A 15,697-nucleotide genomic window follows, 5' to 3' on the forward strand; every position below is an offset into this window, starting at 1 on the left:
ATTAGACAGACATCACATTGCTGACAGTCATCAATTAAGGCAGTGGCCTCTGTGACTCTAAACAGAACATGTTGCCACTTGCTTTCCGTGTCCAACAATTGCATCAACATGCAGGTCAGTTATCAGCTTACTAGACTAGATTGTAACAGGTAATAGGTGACTTTTCTGTCAAAGATTGATAAAGCATCTATGTACCTATAAAAAACAGCAACATGGGGAACTTCTCCCATGTCTATACGAAACAGGAACAGTTGCATCCTCTTTTAAAGAATCATTTTTTAAAAATTCCCTTATATGTTTACACTGGATGTGGTTGTGCAACTCCAAAACTTCAGTGTGTGTGTGGTGTTGGGATGGTTTAAACTGCTCGACTTCACAGTGAAGCCTTAAGAATTTCTTGAATTCTTGTCGCTGAAAGAGGTCAAGACTGTTGTCTTTTTGTCACACTTTTAATGCCTGCTATCTTTCACGAAGACCGCGAGAATCACTGTATGCGCGAGAAACGCATTTCACACTCTATCAACAAAGCACAGCGCTGTTTGCCACATGTTTGCAAATTCAGTAACACCTAATACAGACATGGCATTTGTTAATAATAGCATGTATACTGTTATTATCATCATTTAATATTATGCATGCATCTTTTTGACAGGAGGAATCAGTTTTGGTCAAACTGGTACACGGGAAGGACTCGTGATACCCTGGTCTGCTCTCGGTTTTGGTTCCCAAATATTTGATGCATGAAACTCACATGATGACTCGCGTTCACATATCAGTGAATCAATCTAAAAAGAATTTATCTTTGACACACGTGGCACATTTAAAGGTTTTATTGTTTCATTCCGCTGCGAAACATATAACTTCCCCACATTAGATTCACTTTTATGTTCTGCTGCTGCAGGTGAAGTGAAACTCGTGTACACATGAGTGTCACCTGCAACTTTGGCGCGGTAGCAAAGCTGACTGCTCATTGGCTTGTTATTTCAAATCGGATAATTAAATTGGTTGACACTTAAAGATTTAACCACATCTGAAACTTCCATTTTTGTTTTTATAAATATCGTTATTTTCAACAATATGTGGAGAACTGAAGCATTGACGCTTTAAAGATCGCTCATATTTGCATTATATTGGAAGCGTTCTGGTTTTGTGGGGTCTTGTACCAAAATACGTTTACAAAAGCAATGCATTTACAAATGCATTGCGTACATACTGTCTTCACCTTCATCTAAGTGTGCAATGCATAAATATCTACGAATTCACGTAACCCGTCACTTGTCTTCTCTGAGAAAGCATTTGTAGCCTGATTAAGGTTCTTCCATATAGTTCTTAAAACTTATGTAATCACAAAATTAATCAAAATTACTTTAACCTTTTGACATTTCTATTTTATATCAATAAAAAGGTTAAAAACAAACAGCTTTATATCATTATACCAAAAGGCATAGTTTAGCCTATGGTGTGCTTCTGAATATTGTCTTTGAAAAATATAGGGCCTTGTAGTCAAAACAGTTGAGAAGCACTGGTGTAGTTTCGTTGCACATGACGTGCATAGCGCAGTTTTTAGATCTCAGAGAATGAGTCTGCTGCTCTCAGAACTCAGCTTCAGTCAGCTCAGCTTCCTGTCCTATTCAGTGCGGCAGGGGGACCAAGGAAGTGGTGAGTCTGTAATTAAACTTAGTTTTATCATCAATATTTTATGCCCGTGCAGAAGCCTTTATAGTAGATGCAGTGTTTCATTGGCTTTTGGATGTTTCACTAGTGATGTTTATTTGCAGTTGTAGTGAAAGCCATATGGTCAGTGCAAATATTGAAAATATCTCAAGTGCTGTAGATGTTTCCTCCTCCAATGTGAAAACAGGTTTTTGGTACAAAACAAACTTTGTCAGGCACTATTTTCAGGTTATATAAAACTGCTCATTCATATTATTATTCCTACCATTACTATTGATATTACTGTTAGTTTTACCATTGCAGTTACTGCTCTCAGGAGTTCTTAAAAAGTCTGTATTGCTTGGCAACTATAATGCTTAAAGGAGTTTTCTGTCTCAAAAGCTCTTCTGAAACAGTAACAGATTCAGATTCAAAATATGCTAGTTTGTTTTTTTAAATGCAACAGTGTGTGTCTGTAAAGCAAGGCTACCAGTAGTCTCAGAGCACGGTTTGGAGGAAAACCTGGTATGCAGACTTGGTCCTCCAGACTTTTTTTTGCTAAAGTTTACCTAAACTGTTTGTACAGTCATGTTAGCTTTCAGATACTAAAGGAAGATTGTGCAGTATGTTTGTCTTGACTGCACTCAAGAACATTCTTTCTCCTTGTCATGTTTGTGAACATTGTCAGTTGAGTTTTGAGTTCTGATCAGTTCATCAGGTGACCTAAATGATGTCACACTTACAGAGAATGTCAAACCACTACTCGCCAGACCTGAGGTTTCGTTTTAAGTGCTGAATTTTTCAGCAAATTTCCCTTCTACCAGCACCCCAGTTTCTGAGCCGCCTCATACTTGGATGCTTTTGGGGGGTTTTTGGGTGTTTGCGTATCTTGTCAGACTTTTTGTTTTACCAAGACCTCCGTCAGCAAATACCATGTAATACAAACTTTATGTAATCGTAACCGTATCCTTATTATATTAGGTCCATGTGGTTGGTTGCTGCAGTTAAGTTTGCTTCTGTGTATGTTTTTATGTGCTGCTTTATTCTGAGACCCTTTGATGAATGTTTGATGTCCCTAGTATTGTACTGTAGGTCCTGTCTATCATCATTGCTGTTCTTCATGACTTTACAAAACTATCAGAAGTACGACTTTTATGATATTTTTTATATATTTATCATCATAGGACTTTTTCCACCCCTAATTGAAATAACATGGAAAACAAACCGAACTCTGTTTCCACAGAAAAAAAAGTAAAACCAGTTTAGAATGACATAAGGGTTGAGTAATGATGATAAAATCAGTATTTTCTGGTAAATTTTGCCTTTAAATCTAATTCAAACTGTCCGAATTCCCTCTTACTACTAATATTTTCTGTTGTATAGTGTTATTTTGATCTGTCTTGCTCATAGACCATAAAGAAAATACGACCAAAGCAGGATTTCAACCTCCTGTTTTTCAGCTTCTGTCTCAAGCAATCACACCTGTGAAACTTTTGTTTGTGTGTCTTATATAAACTATGTTTTTACTATCCCACAAGTCTTTCACTTTCAGTTCAGGCCAAATTTAAACATTTACCAAAACTATGTCTATTACTACTTTAGTCACATATCTGCAGCGTTGAGGTTTTTGGTTAACTCGAGGTGTTGGCAGTGAGGAACTGTAGATCAAAAGATGGCTGCCTATGTTTAGAATCTTTGTCGCGATATATAACAGGTCACTTGTGCCATTAAGCCAGATGTGAAAGTGTGAAATAAAGAAAAGAGCTGGCAGAACGAGTATTCACACTTTGGGAGCTGGCATAATAGGGAAAAAAGCAACAATATGTTCAGTTAAAAATAATTTGATTTAAGCAGCTAATGACTAAAAAGGAAATTCAGCCTCTAATACAGCCTCATTGTACTGCTTTGGAGTTTTGAGTTTATAACAAGAAACCTTCAGAAAAAGAAGCTTTTGAATGCTAACTTAATGAGCATTAAGTGTTTTTGTCCTAACCAGCCATATCAGCTACTGTGCATGTCTGTGCTTTTATAGAACCTGGATGTTTCATATAATACTTACATTATAAACGGATTTACTGATTCAACTGGGAGTTGTTAGTGAGTCTGGCCTAGATATGTTTGAGACATGAACGAGAGTTTGTGACTCAGATGAAGTAAGCAATCAGACCAGATTAATTAAAGAACGGAGCAAGGCAGTTTCTTAGTCACCAGTTTATTTGCTCCTGATTTCTGGTGGAAATTGTTTTTGTGCTGCACAAAATAATCTTCATATCTTTTTTTTGTTGACCCTTTCCTCATCTGCTTAAATTCTACATGAAATCAGCTGACCCTACGACCCTAGCTTTTTTAAATGCATATACCTGCTCATATTGTGAAGAGTTTACAATAGAGAAAAGTGGGCAAAAATTTTTAGCTTCGCAATCTTTACTCACAAATGTGACTTGAAACTTGCTCCATCTCTGTAAAGATGTTCCTTTCTGGATAATGTTAACCAATTTCAAAATAGCTATTTAATCATTGTTTTAGCAATTAAATATCCAGTTTTCCCGAAAATACACCATGTTGTGAAAGTAAAATTGATTACAAATGGTTGAATTTTATTTACTGCATATCCATCAGCTCATATTAAACAATTCTACCCTGAACTAATTTTCCAATTTCAACATAATGAAGAAAACACCAAAAACTCACCACACTTAAAAAGTCTAGCAGCGTAAACCACGATAATCCAAATAGGCGAAGAGTTGCAGAAAAGGTCCACACACTATAAAGGACAACAGACAACTAGATAAAGAAGCTAATGCCATGACCAAAACTTTTGTCGTCTCTTAGTAAAGCTGTGGTTTTTATTTCAAACGTGTATTTTTTCACCTTTATAGTGTGCGGGCAACTTTTCACTAGCATTGCCATACCACCATTAGCAAACCATTCTGCAGTCTGAACAATGGAAGACGCAGAAATCACACACTGAAGTACAAAGCTAAATGAAAAAAAATCCTGTTATACTTTGTGTTGATTTATGATTGTATGAGGTATAAAAGTGTTTTTTCATTGATGGCTTTGCTGCAGGCTCATGTCGGGCCTCTTTTGCAGGACTGCACGTATTAATGATAGAGCACAAATTAGGTGGAGGCAAAACAAGTGCAAAAACTGGAGAATAGACCAAATTCTATTTGAATTCAAATACACACAAATATATTAGCCAATTGTTCAGCAACACAAGCTTCAGGAGGACTGTCAACTCGCAGGCGTTGGACTGCACTGATAAATATTTTCAAATTGGTTCAGCTTATTATTTCTCCGAGGCAGCCGGGCGCACCAAATTGGAATTTAGGGAGGGGGTCTGAGGGGGTTTTAGACGGCTGTAGGTTACTGTTGATGGGAGATTTGCTGTCACATTTTTACAAGCTTGGATTGTGCTTGCTCTGACAACCAGTCCCACATCTTCTGATTAACAGCTTAATTGAGAGAATCTCTCTTGCCGTGACGACCTGAATTGAGCGTGGAAATTCCAAATTACGAGACGAGTTAAGCCACCACCAATCTCTCTTTCTTTATGGAGAGCCTGTTTTCTTTCTTTTTTTTCACAACTACCGCAGTCCCTTATGGATGAGTTTGCCAAGACAGCTTATCATTAAGACAGACATACTGGTATCACAACCGATGCTTCTTTAATTTTCACTTATTAACAGTTTTTGGACACATTTAAGACATGTAAGCCACAGATGAAGACATGATAGCGCAATTAGAACAAAGTGTTCCAGGCTGCTTTCAGCTGCTGTAACTATAATATGATAATTTGCTAATTAGACTAACAAATATAGACTTGCCAGGGTCAAAGCAAACTCTCCTCTCCGTTCAGCACAGTTCCAAGTACTCACAGGTTGTTGTACCTAAGAAGCTCATTTGACAGTGTCAAAAGCATTACTAATTCTCTTGCTTTTATTTATGTTTTCATGACCTGTCCCTCATGCTAACCCACCACTTATTTATGGGGAGTACTGGTGTGCTCCAGGCAACACACAACTAGGAATTTCCCCACCTGCTATTTGAAAATTACCAACGGAATTCCATTCGAAGTCAGATATCCACAACACCTCAGTGAGAGCCGCAATAAAATGGCGGCATTGAACTGGCACGGCACTAAATCGCAATTATTTAAAAACAATATATTATTGTAAATGAAAATATATCTTTTATTGAATTATTTTTTAAAATTATTTCTATAGAAATATAGATTATTTCTGAGAATACATTAAATGTATAAATAATGTTATGCATTTTTATTAAAACGAGCGTTGTAGCTTTTCCAACACGGAGAAATGTTCTCGTGACGTCATCTTGTGGTGCGTTCATATGAACGTGGATAGATATGTATAGGTAGATTCGACTGTGCTAAGCATGTAGACGCGTCCGCCATCTTTAACGGTCAACTTGACGTCATTCACCATAATAATCAATGAATATTCGAAGATGCCACAATCCTGCACAGCCGATGGTTGTTAAAACCGCAGGGATTTAAATTCCTGAAGAAACGAGATAACCTTTCACAGGTGAGAATGTGTTTTGTTTTTAAATGTATTAACTCAATATTACAAGTTTTGAAACATTGGTAACTTGTAATGTTGTATTAGCTAACGGGCTCATCTTGTTGTATGGTGTTAGTTATGTCTCCACAACAACACGTTGAGCTCTCTCGGCCACCGTACTCGAGGGTTCGCAGACCATCATAGAGATGTATACGTAGATGCCTCATTAGCTACTGTTACTATGGGCTGCTATATGTAAGCCATTCGCCATATTCGAAGGGTCAACTTGACGTCATTCACCATAACAGTAGCATAAGTTACCAATGTTTCAAAACTTGTAATATTGAGTTAATACATTTAAAAACACAAACCAACACATTCTCACCTGTGAAAGGTTATCCCGTTTCTTTGGAAATTTAAATCCCGGCAGTTTTTACAACCATCCGCTGTGCAGGATTGTGGCATCTTCGAATATTCATTGATTATTATGGTGAATGATGTCAAGTTGACCGTCAAAGATGGCGGACGCGTCTACGTGCTTGACGCAGTCGAATGGGGAATTTACCTATACATATCTATGGCAGACCATCGGATGTTACGGTGAATGACCTCAAGTTGACCCTTTGAATATGGCGGACAGCTTACGTATAGCGGCCCATGGAAATAGTCGCTAATGAGGCATCTATGTACACATATCTCGTGATGTGAATGTGACTCGTGATTAACTGAAACAAACTGAGGCTGGAATTGGGAAATTGAACACTAATCTTCCGTTTTGAAAAATGCTACGTCACTATTTTTAATGTCAGAGCAGAAGAAATAATCAAACGCGCTCACATAAACGGCTCTCTCTTCAGTTAATTTAGATTCATTACATTTACATTTACATTTAGTCATTTAGCAGACACTTTTATCCAAAGCGACTTACAAATGAGGACAATAAAAGCAGTCAAAACTAACAAAAGAGCAACAATATATAAGTGCAAATGACAAGTCTCGGTTAGCCTAGCAAGGTGTGTATATACAGTGGGTACGGAAAGTATTCAGACCCCCTTAAATTTTTCACTCTTTGTTATATTGCAGCCATTTGCTAAAATCATTTAAGTTAATTTTTTTTCCTCATTAATGTACACACAGCACCCCATATTGACAGAAAAACACAGAATTGTTGACATTTTTGCAGATATATTAAAAAAGAAAAACTGAAATATAACATGGTCCTAAGTATTCAGACCCTTCAGATTCAGATGAGCTGTGACACTCATATATTTAACTCACGTGCTGTCCATTTCTTCTGATCATCCCTGAGATGGTTCTACACCTTCATTTGAGTCAAGCTGTGTTTGATTAAAAAATAGAAAGCTAGTTTTTGTTCATTAATTAGAATGAACGATTCACCGATTCAAATCCCTGTGCTACTGCTTTCGACTCGTTTGTGTAAACATGTGTTTGTTGTCTTTATTCTAAATTTTTACCTTTATTCTAATTTGTATCTATTTGAGATTGTCCATTCATTCAAAAACATTCACTGTGCCAGCACAAAATGACTGATTAAATTATAAATAGGCCTATTATTAGCTTCTGGCTTTGCGTAGGAAAACTGTCCAAAGTGGACATCCAGTCGAGGTAGTATAATATGAATGAAGAAAGCAGGTGTATAATGTCCCAGTGTCACTTCCCTGTTTGGGGTTCCCAGTTATTGTGACATCATAACAGCAATTAACAACAGGAAGTGGAAGCCCAACACAATGGGCACCAACAACAATATCTGGATGAAGAGCAGCGGCTTGTGAGATTGATGTGCAGGCCACAGAAGGGGAACTTGGAACTTGGGCACCAAGCAAAAGCTTTATTTAACCATTTTGGGACTCAGGAAAACATCATTCCCTGGCTAATTCCCATTTCCTAGTCCAAAGTGGGAACAAAAATAAATACATGTAATTGTTAAGAGTAATAACAGCCAGCGGAAACTGAGTTCGGCCAGCTGCGTGTGTCCACATTATGACCACAAAAAGGCCGTTCTGGGAAAGTTACCATTCGGAAATAAAACATAATATGTGAAGAGGAGCGATCCTCCATGTGTATTTGTACTTTAGTTGTATTGATTAAAGTCATTTAGCAGCTTGTCAGATGGTTTCAGAATGAAGGCTGTTAAATCACAAATGTGTGAGCTTCACAAATCACACAAAAGTTTGAAATGAATCACTTCTTACTGTTACAGGAAGTGAGGGGATTTTTCAAATTTTTATTAAAATTTCAATTAAAATGCCACAATAATTAATAATTTAATAACAATTTAAGTTTAAGACCCCATGAAATGGCCTGACAACTACAATTTTCTTTCATGTCTTGACAAGGGAAAAACTTGGAAAAGCATGTAATACAAAATCAGAATTCTGACTTCTTCGCAATTCCAAGTTTTCATGTCACAATTCTGAGATTTTTTTCTCTAAATTCTGAGTTTCCATCACACAATTCTGAGTTTTTCTCTGAATACTGAGTTTCCATACTAAGATTTTTTTTCTCACAATCTCACAATTCTGACTTTTCTCTCAAAATTATGAGTTTATGTCTCAATTTTTTTGATCTCACAATTCAGACCTTTTCTCTCAGAATTGCAAGTTTATATCTCACAATTCTGCATTTATATGTCACACAATTTTTAGTTGACATCTCGCCATTCTGAGAGAAAAGGCAGACTTGTGAGATTAAAACAGAAATGTGAGATAAAAAGTCCCAGTTACCTTTTTTATTTTTTCATCCAATGGGAGGAAACAAACTTCCACAGGAACTTGTTGAGGAAGTTGATGTGGGATAAATAGCCTTGCAAAGTTATGATTAGATGCTTGCGACATTCAAGGAAGAATTTTATTGCAGAAAAACTTGCATACACCCCTGCAATATCAGTACTTTGGGTCCATTTTCCACAAAGAGAAAGACAGATTTTAAATGCGTTTATTTTGTCTACAAGTTTAGTTTAACTTTTAGGAGAAGACTAGCATATAGATGGCCTTGAACTAAAGCCACAAAACTCACAAGATTAGGATTTTAAGGGGGCAAAACTGATAACTACCCACACGGTTCAGGAATTCACTGTTATGGGAAGATAAACTAAACTAAAACTGCTTAGCATGACTAGCCTGCATGGTCCTCAGTGGAGCTTATGGCACTCAGCATAAGTTACCCATTGAGTGTGCTTGTTCAAGTGCTTTGGTAAACAAAAAAAAGTTGCATTCACAAGTGCACACCAGACCACAAAGTTGACAAGCCATGAACCATGAGTAAGCCCTCAGTAAATTCATGATGAGATAAGGACTAAAGACTTTTGATGAATTTTAAATATTTAGCCGGCAAACCACAGTTCAGTTTCATACTGGGCTGATTATATTTCTAGTTATTTATTAAGACTGGCATATATTTTCAACTATGGCATGGTGTAATAGATGATTGTGATCCATTTGAGATTAGAGAGATAAAGCAGTTCTTCTATGTGAATTTATCTAGGTTACACTAGGCCAGGTTCACGGGGTTGACTATATATCAAAGCTATTGAGAAATCTAGGTGTAGCATTCTAATGTGTAGATTAAGTTTTTCTCCTTATCTTTTTTCCTAGAATAAGAAGATGCTGCGTTTACTCTTTCTGTTTTTGATTCTTCGAGGTGCGGGTAAGTTAATTCTGTCTAGGCTTACATTATTCTGTCATACTTTGATCAAAGTTTCTCTGTCCTATTCAGATGTTTATTTTCGTACTCAATCCATCTTTTTCTTCTCATGTCTGTCTAAAATATCTGTATCAGTGACAGGCTTGTGAACCAATCCTCCTGTTACTCGCCATTTAGCAGATGCTTTTCATCCAAAGCGCCTTGAACACTCTCAAAGTTTTGTGCTAACACTAGAGATTTCATCAATTTATGTCAGTTCTCTATCAGCCACTTAGATGTGTGACAAATGAAATGCTATATATATATATATATATATATATATACATGTTAAAATAGTCCACTTAGATGTGTGACAAATGAAATGCTATATATATATATATATATATATATAAGTTAAAATAGTGATTCACAATGGGGCTGTGTCACCTTCACTATCTGGCAGTGGAATAACCTTTGAAGATATTTAGTTGTGACCTTTAAAATAATTGGTTATCTTCATGTGACCTCTAACCTCTTATTTATGTATTCAAATCAACAGCTGCAACATCAGAAGACACAGAAGGAAATTCTTCAGGAGATGACATCGGTATGACATCTCTCATGTTTTCTGAATATGTGTGGATCTCATCTTGTCATGACCATATTTCATCCCACAATCACAAAGGACATTAACTAATAGTAACTACTGAAATTATATGAAAAATGAAAATAATTTTTTAAGACCATCAAAACTTTTGGACATAATATTCTTATGACATAATATTCTTATATATATATTATGTGCATGAATACTGTGTGTGCTCACAAATAAGTACTCTTTCTCAAAATAAGTGTTGGGTTAGTTACTCTAAAAAACTAATAAATTGCTAGCTACTAATCACATTTTCAACAGTGTAATTAGATTACTGTAAAAATTACTCGCTCTAAAAAGTATTGCATTACTTATTAAGAATTATATCAACCTCGCCCAACTGAACAATGCAAGGATAGACATGAAACTGCTCATTTAATTCTTTCAAATAAATTATATAAAATTACATAAATTATTCTTGAACTTACCAAAATATTTAAAGGGAGATATTTAAAAACATTACATTTTGATGTTAAATCCACTATTGTTCTATAGTCTATACAGTATTTAATGCAATTACATCAGATATAACTGTAATTAAATTACAGAAAAAAATAAGAGGAATCACTTACTTTACTTTTTCAAGGGAGAAGTAATTAAATTAAAGTAATTGATTACTTAGTAATGCATTACACCCAACACTTCTCAACATATATGAAAATAATTTTTATATTATACAAAACTTAGTAATGCATTACATCCAACACTGCTCAAAATATATGAAAATATTTTATATTATATAAATATATTATTTAAATTAAAACTATATGTCATGACAGCATGTGTTGTGTTTTTTCCTTGAAATTGATTTAAATAAATAAATCATTATATTATCAAAAAAATACATAAAAATAATTTTATTTTAGTTTTTACTTGGACATGTTTTCATGACATCCAGATAGTAACTATTGTTTGGTAAACAACCACTGTTATTTTATAATTGTTATATTTTAATGTAATTTTCTGTCTTTAACTTTTTTTCTATTCCATCTTCATATTCCCATTTACCCAGGTGACGATGAAGATGGTGACAGTCTAGGTGGGTTTTCCTCTACGGTCGCACATGTAACATAAAGACAGGTTGTTACTGTAAGACGTGACCAGCTCATCCGCCACATTAATTCCTGAAAGCAATCAATTAGCGTCTCCCAGCAGAGTGCCGCTGATAGCCCCGGTTCCATCCACACCACTGTCCGTCCCTTTAATGGACTTTGGCAGTCTCATTCAGCTCTCCTGTGCGAGGAGCTGTCCGTCTTCATCAGCGGAATGATTGGTCTCTGATAGAATTACTGAGCTGTTAAGGCAAGCCCTGCTCGCCAGTTCTGGCCAGAGGCAGATGGGAAGGGTGGGAGGTGGGATGGAGGGAAGTAAAATGAGCGCGATCAGAATTGTGACGCGATCAGAAGAGCGTACGCTGCTTGCGTTCAGTGGATATTCTCCAAAATGGCGCTACGGTGATGCGGAGAGACACAGAGGAGACGAATTGTTGAATAAAGTCGTTATTTTTGTTTTCTTCGCGTACAAAAAGTATTCTCGTCGCTTCATAACGTTACGGTTGAACCACTGATGGCAGATGGACTATTCTGACGATGTCTTGCGTACTTTTCTGGACCTTGACAGTGTAATTTACTAGGCAGTCAATGGGACAGTCACAAGCCTCCCGGTTTTCATCCAAGATATCTTAAATTGTGTTCCGAAGACGAACTAAACTTTTACGGGTCTGGAACGACATGGGGGTAAAGTGATTAATGACAAAATTTTCATTTTGGGGTGGAGTAACCCTTTAACCTTGATAAATGATTATAGAGTAACGTTAAACATAAGTAGCGATGCATAATTCCATGTTAGAAGCCCAAATGACCATCAGTGAAGTAACAGAACACGAATATGTCATCAAGTGTTTTTAATAAATACATATTCACTTGCGTGCTGTCCTTTTACTTTATTAATCACTTGCTTGCCGTTTGATGGCTCAGTTTAACACAAAATGGCCGTGTATACCGTTAATCTGAGTGAGTGCGCTGAGCAAAATTTGTGCGGACCAAAACGTCGTCACACTCGCAACGGCGGTTAAAAAAAATAGTCTCAAAATATAAAACGTTAACGTTACATAATCACTAATTACAATGGTAAACATTTCAAATATATGCAGTGTTGGCTATTAAAGTAATACAATATGAGAGGCTGTGTAAATATAACGTTAGGCATACCAAGAAAATCCTCCAGAAACCACTCGACTTTTAAACATGTAACAGCATACGTACCGTCAAAAAAAACAAAACAAAAAAAAAACACCGTCCTCTTCTCTTCTGTGACGTCTTTACACAATTAAATTAGCTGTACACATCTCCTCAGCTCCATCCTGAAGGCTAACGTACACCAGCCAGCCAACTTTTCGCGGGCTTCAAACAGGGGAACACGACACCGAGTCAAAAATCAACAGAACATGGCTTCACATGTGTAAAAATAATAATATATAAAATTATTCCGCATTTACCTGAGAATTGTAAACTCCAAAAAACACTCTGCGTTGTAGTTCATGCGAAGTTTTCTTGCACATTTTGAAAATATATATTTTTAACATTTAAAGCCATTGATATGTTTTGATGTTATCATAAACTGACATAAAATTAATAAACAAAAACGTAGACATAAGTTATTCTAGTTGGGCCTAAATTAAAAAAAAAATGGTAAGTAAAATTTCAAAGGTACAAAAATGTACCTCTCACATCTGATTGTACTTTCATGACTCTTTTTGGGTAGGCTACCTTAAGGACCTATTGTGTACCTTTAAAGGTACAGTTATATGTTTTGTTCCCCTATAGGAACAAAATTGTACCTTCACCGTACCTTTTTTTTCTGACAGTGTATGCAAGTCCTGGAGAAATTCCTAAAGCAAGTCCTGGATCAGATAAATCCACAGGAGATGATAAAGGTTGATAAAAAACTATTTTATTTATGGATTCATTCATATTTCTGACTTGGAGTTAAACGAACATGTGCACAAATATAATCCACATCCTCCTGGTTTTTATTGTTAATTTGTAGGTGAAACATTGGTAATCATCATAGCTGCCGTTAGCGTCATAGTTCTGGCTATTGGAGGTATCGTAGGTAGGTTGAATCCCAGTCACACTAACACAGGCATTTACTAGATCACTAGTTTGATACTAAAGTCATGCTATTAGTTTTCACAAACAGTATGTGTAAAAATCTTATATGAGTTGATACTAAAGTCATGCTATTAGTTTTCACAAACAGTATGTGTAAAAATCTTATATGATCAAGATTAGTGAAAAGATTCCAGCAAATGACAGCTAGATCGTATTAGTAGGCCTATTCATAGTATTTGTATAATGTTTACATGCACATTTTTGTGTATTTGGATATAAACTGAAATGCACAATGTGGAAATACTGACAGCTTCTGGAATGTAAAAGCATTTAGGGTTAAGTTCATAAAAATATTTATGAATCTTTCAAGTTATACCTGTTTTATTATTAATTTGAATTCAATATTCTATAAGCTTAAAATAATTAATGAACATTTGTACATCTGTAAAGTTGTTCATACCAAAAATGCCATTTTAGATTCTGTCAATTCGGTAGTAACGTACTGTACATCCAGTGCCTATGCAAATGTATGAAAACATGTGTAAAGAAACACACTTTACATACAAATACCCATGACTACTAATGAGATACATCCTTCTAATTATACAGCAGTTATAAAGTTTATGAGATACATGCTGTAAATGAATATCTGAAAGGTTTGCCTTGTTGTAAAAAGTCAGTTTAATATGGGTGTGAACTTTACAAGAAACACAGGAGCTAAAGCTCTATGCCAAATTTTTGTCAAGTCAAACAGTTCCATTGATGGGTGTTGGATGTCTTGGAGTATTTGACCAAAAAAAGCAACACAATTTTCTCATTAAGATCCCTTTTATCTTTACAGCTATTGTCCTCTTCAGACGCCACTTGCAAAGCCGAGAACAGGGGTAAGACTGATTTAGCTTTGCTTGCAAGCAATTTCAAATGACCTGTGTGCCAGATAAACATATATTCAAGAAATGTTATTAAAGACTCAAAGCATGCTGGGTTGAATATAGCAAAACCCATTTGACAGAAATGTGTGTGAGCACTCCACAAACTATTACCCATGTTGCCTGCAAATGCAGTGTGGATTTGTGCATGCCTTTGTGTGTAGAGGTTTGGAAATATCTAATGTACTTCGCACTCACTAATAATTTGGAAAATATTGAAGCTGAAGCTATTTGCACAAGCACAATTGCTTATTTATTAGTTGCTCCACATGGTCCCACTTTTATACATCTAAGAAGGATTTGGCAGCACTTGCTGGAAAATGGGTGGGAAAAAAATATTTTGTCTAACCTTTAGCTTACTTGACACTTTATCTTGAGTGACACATCAGTGCTTAGATTTTCAAGGCAGCTTGCACACTCCACCCCGTCAACTTTTGGGGTGGTCCAACCAGTCGGATGGGTAACAGTTCTCTGAATCCTTGGCAACCCACTAAACACAAGACGACATTGGTAAACAAGACAATAGAGGGCCGTATGCAGGAGGGATAGGTCACCATTAGCAGCGGGTTGGTACATGTGCATTGATGACTCTACTTTCCAGCCATCTGTCAAACGCCCCTCAAGCCCTGAGCTGTTTGAAACAAGTCTCTGAAACAAAAAGCAAGAGACAGAAAACAAGCCAGGCGCTGACTAACTTGAACAAGATATGACCTGCTAAACCCTGAGAGAGTTTACAGTGTGGGAATAATGTCATGGCTGCATTTGAAAACTATAAAGTTGGATGCAGAGTAAGAAAACTGACTTTTTCCATATCTGTTTGTCACAATGTTTTTGCACAGAAACAATCAGGGACAAAACTGCCCGAACCAGTTTGTATGTTTATTAGAGAGAGAGAAGGAACAAGGAAGAAAAAGGTGTTGCAATTCATGTTGCATTATTTTTATTCTTAGTGCAAACACAGCCACACTCCCACACTGCATGTCCTCACCTGAATCAATACATTAAACAGTATAACAAATGACATGCCATTTATCTGTACATTGCATTAATAGTGACACCATAAAATGATTCATTATTTGAATCAGGTTCAGGCCATTTCCTTAAAGGGGTCATATGATGCGATTTCAAGTTTTCCTTTCTCTTTGGAGTGTTACAAGCTCTTGGTGCATAAAGAAGATC

The sequence above is a fragment of the Sinocyclocheilus rhinocerous genome, unplaced genomic scaffold (assembly GCF_001515625.1).
Source record: "Sinocyclocheilus rhinocerous isolate Xijiao unplaced genomic scaffold, SAMN03320098_v1.1 scaffold3307, whole genome shotgun sequence".
NCBI classification, from domain to species: domain Eukaryota; kingdom Metazoa; phylum Chordata; class Actinopteri; order Cypriniformes; family Cyprinidae; genus Sinocyclocheilus; species Sinocyclocheilus rhinocerous.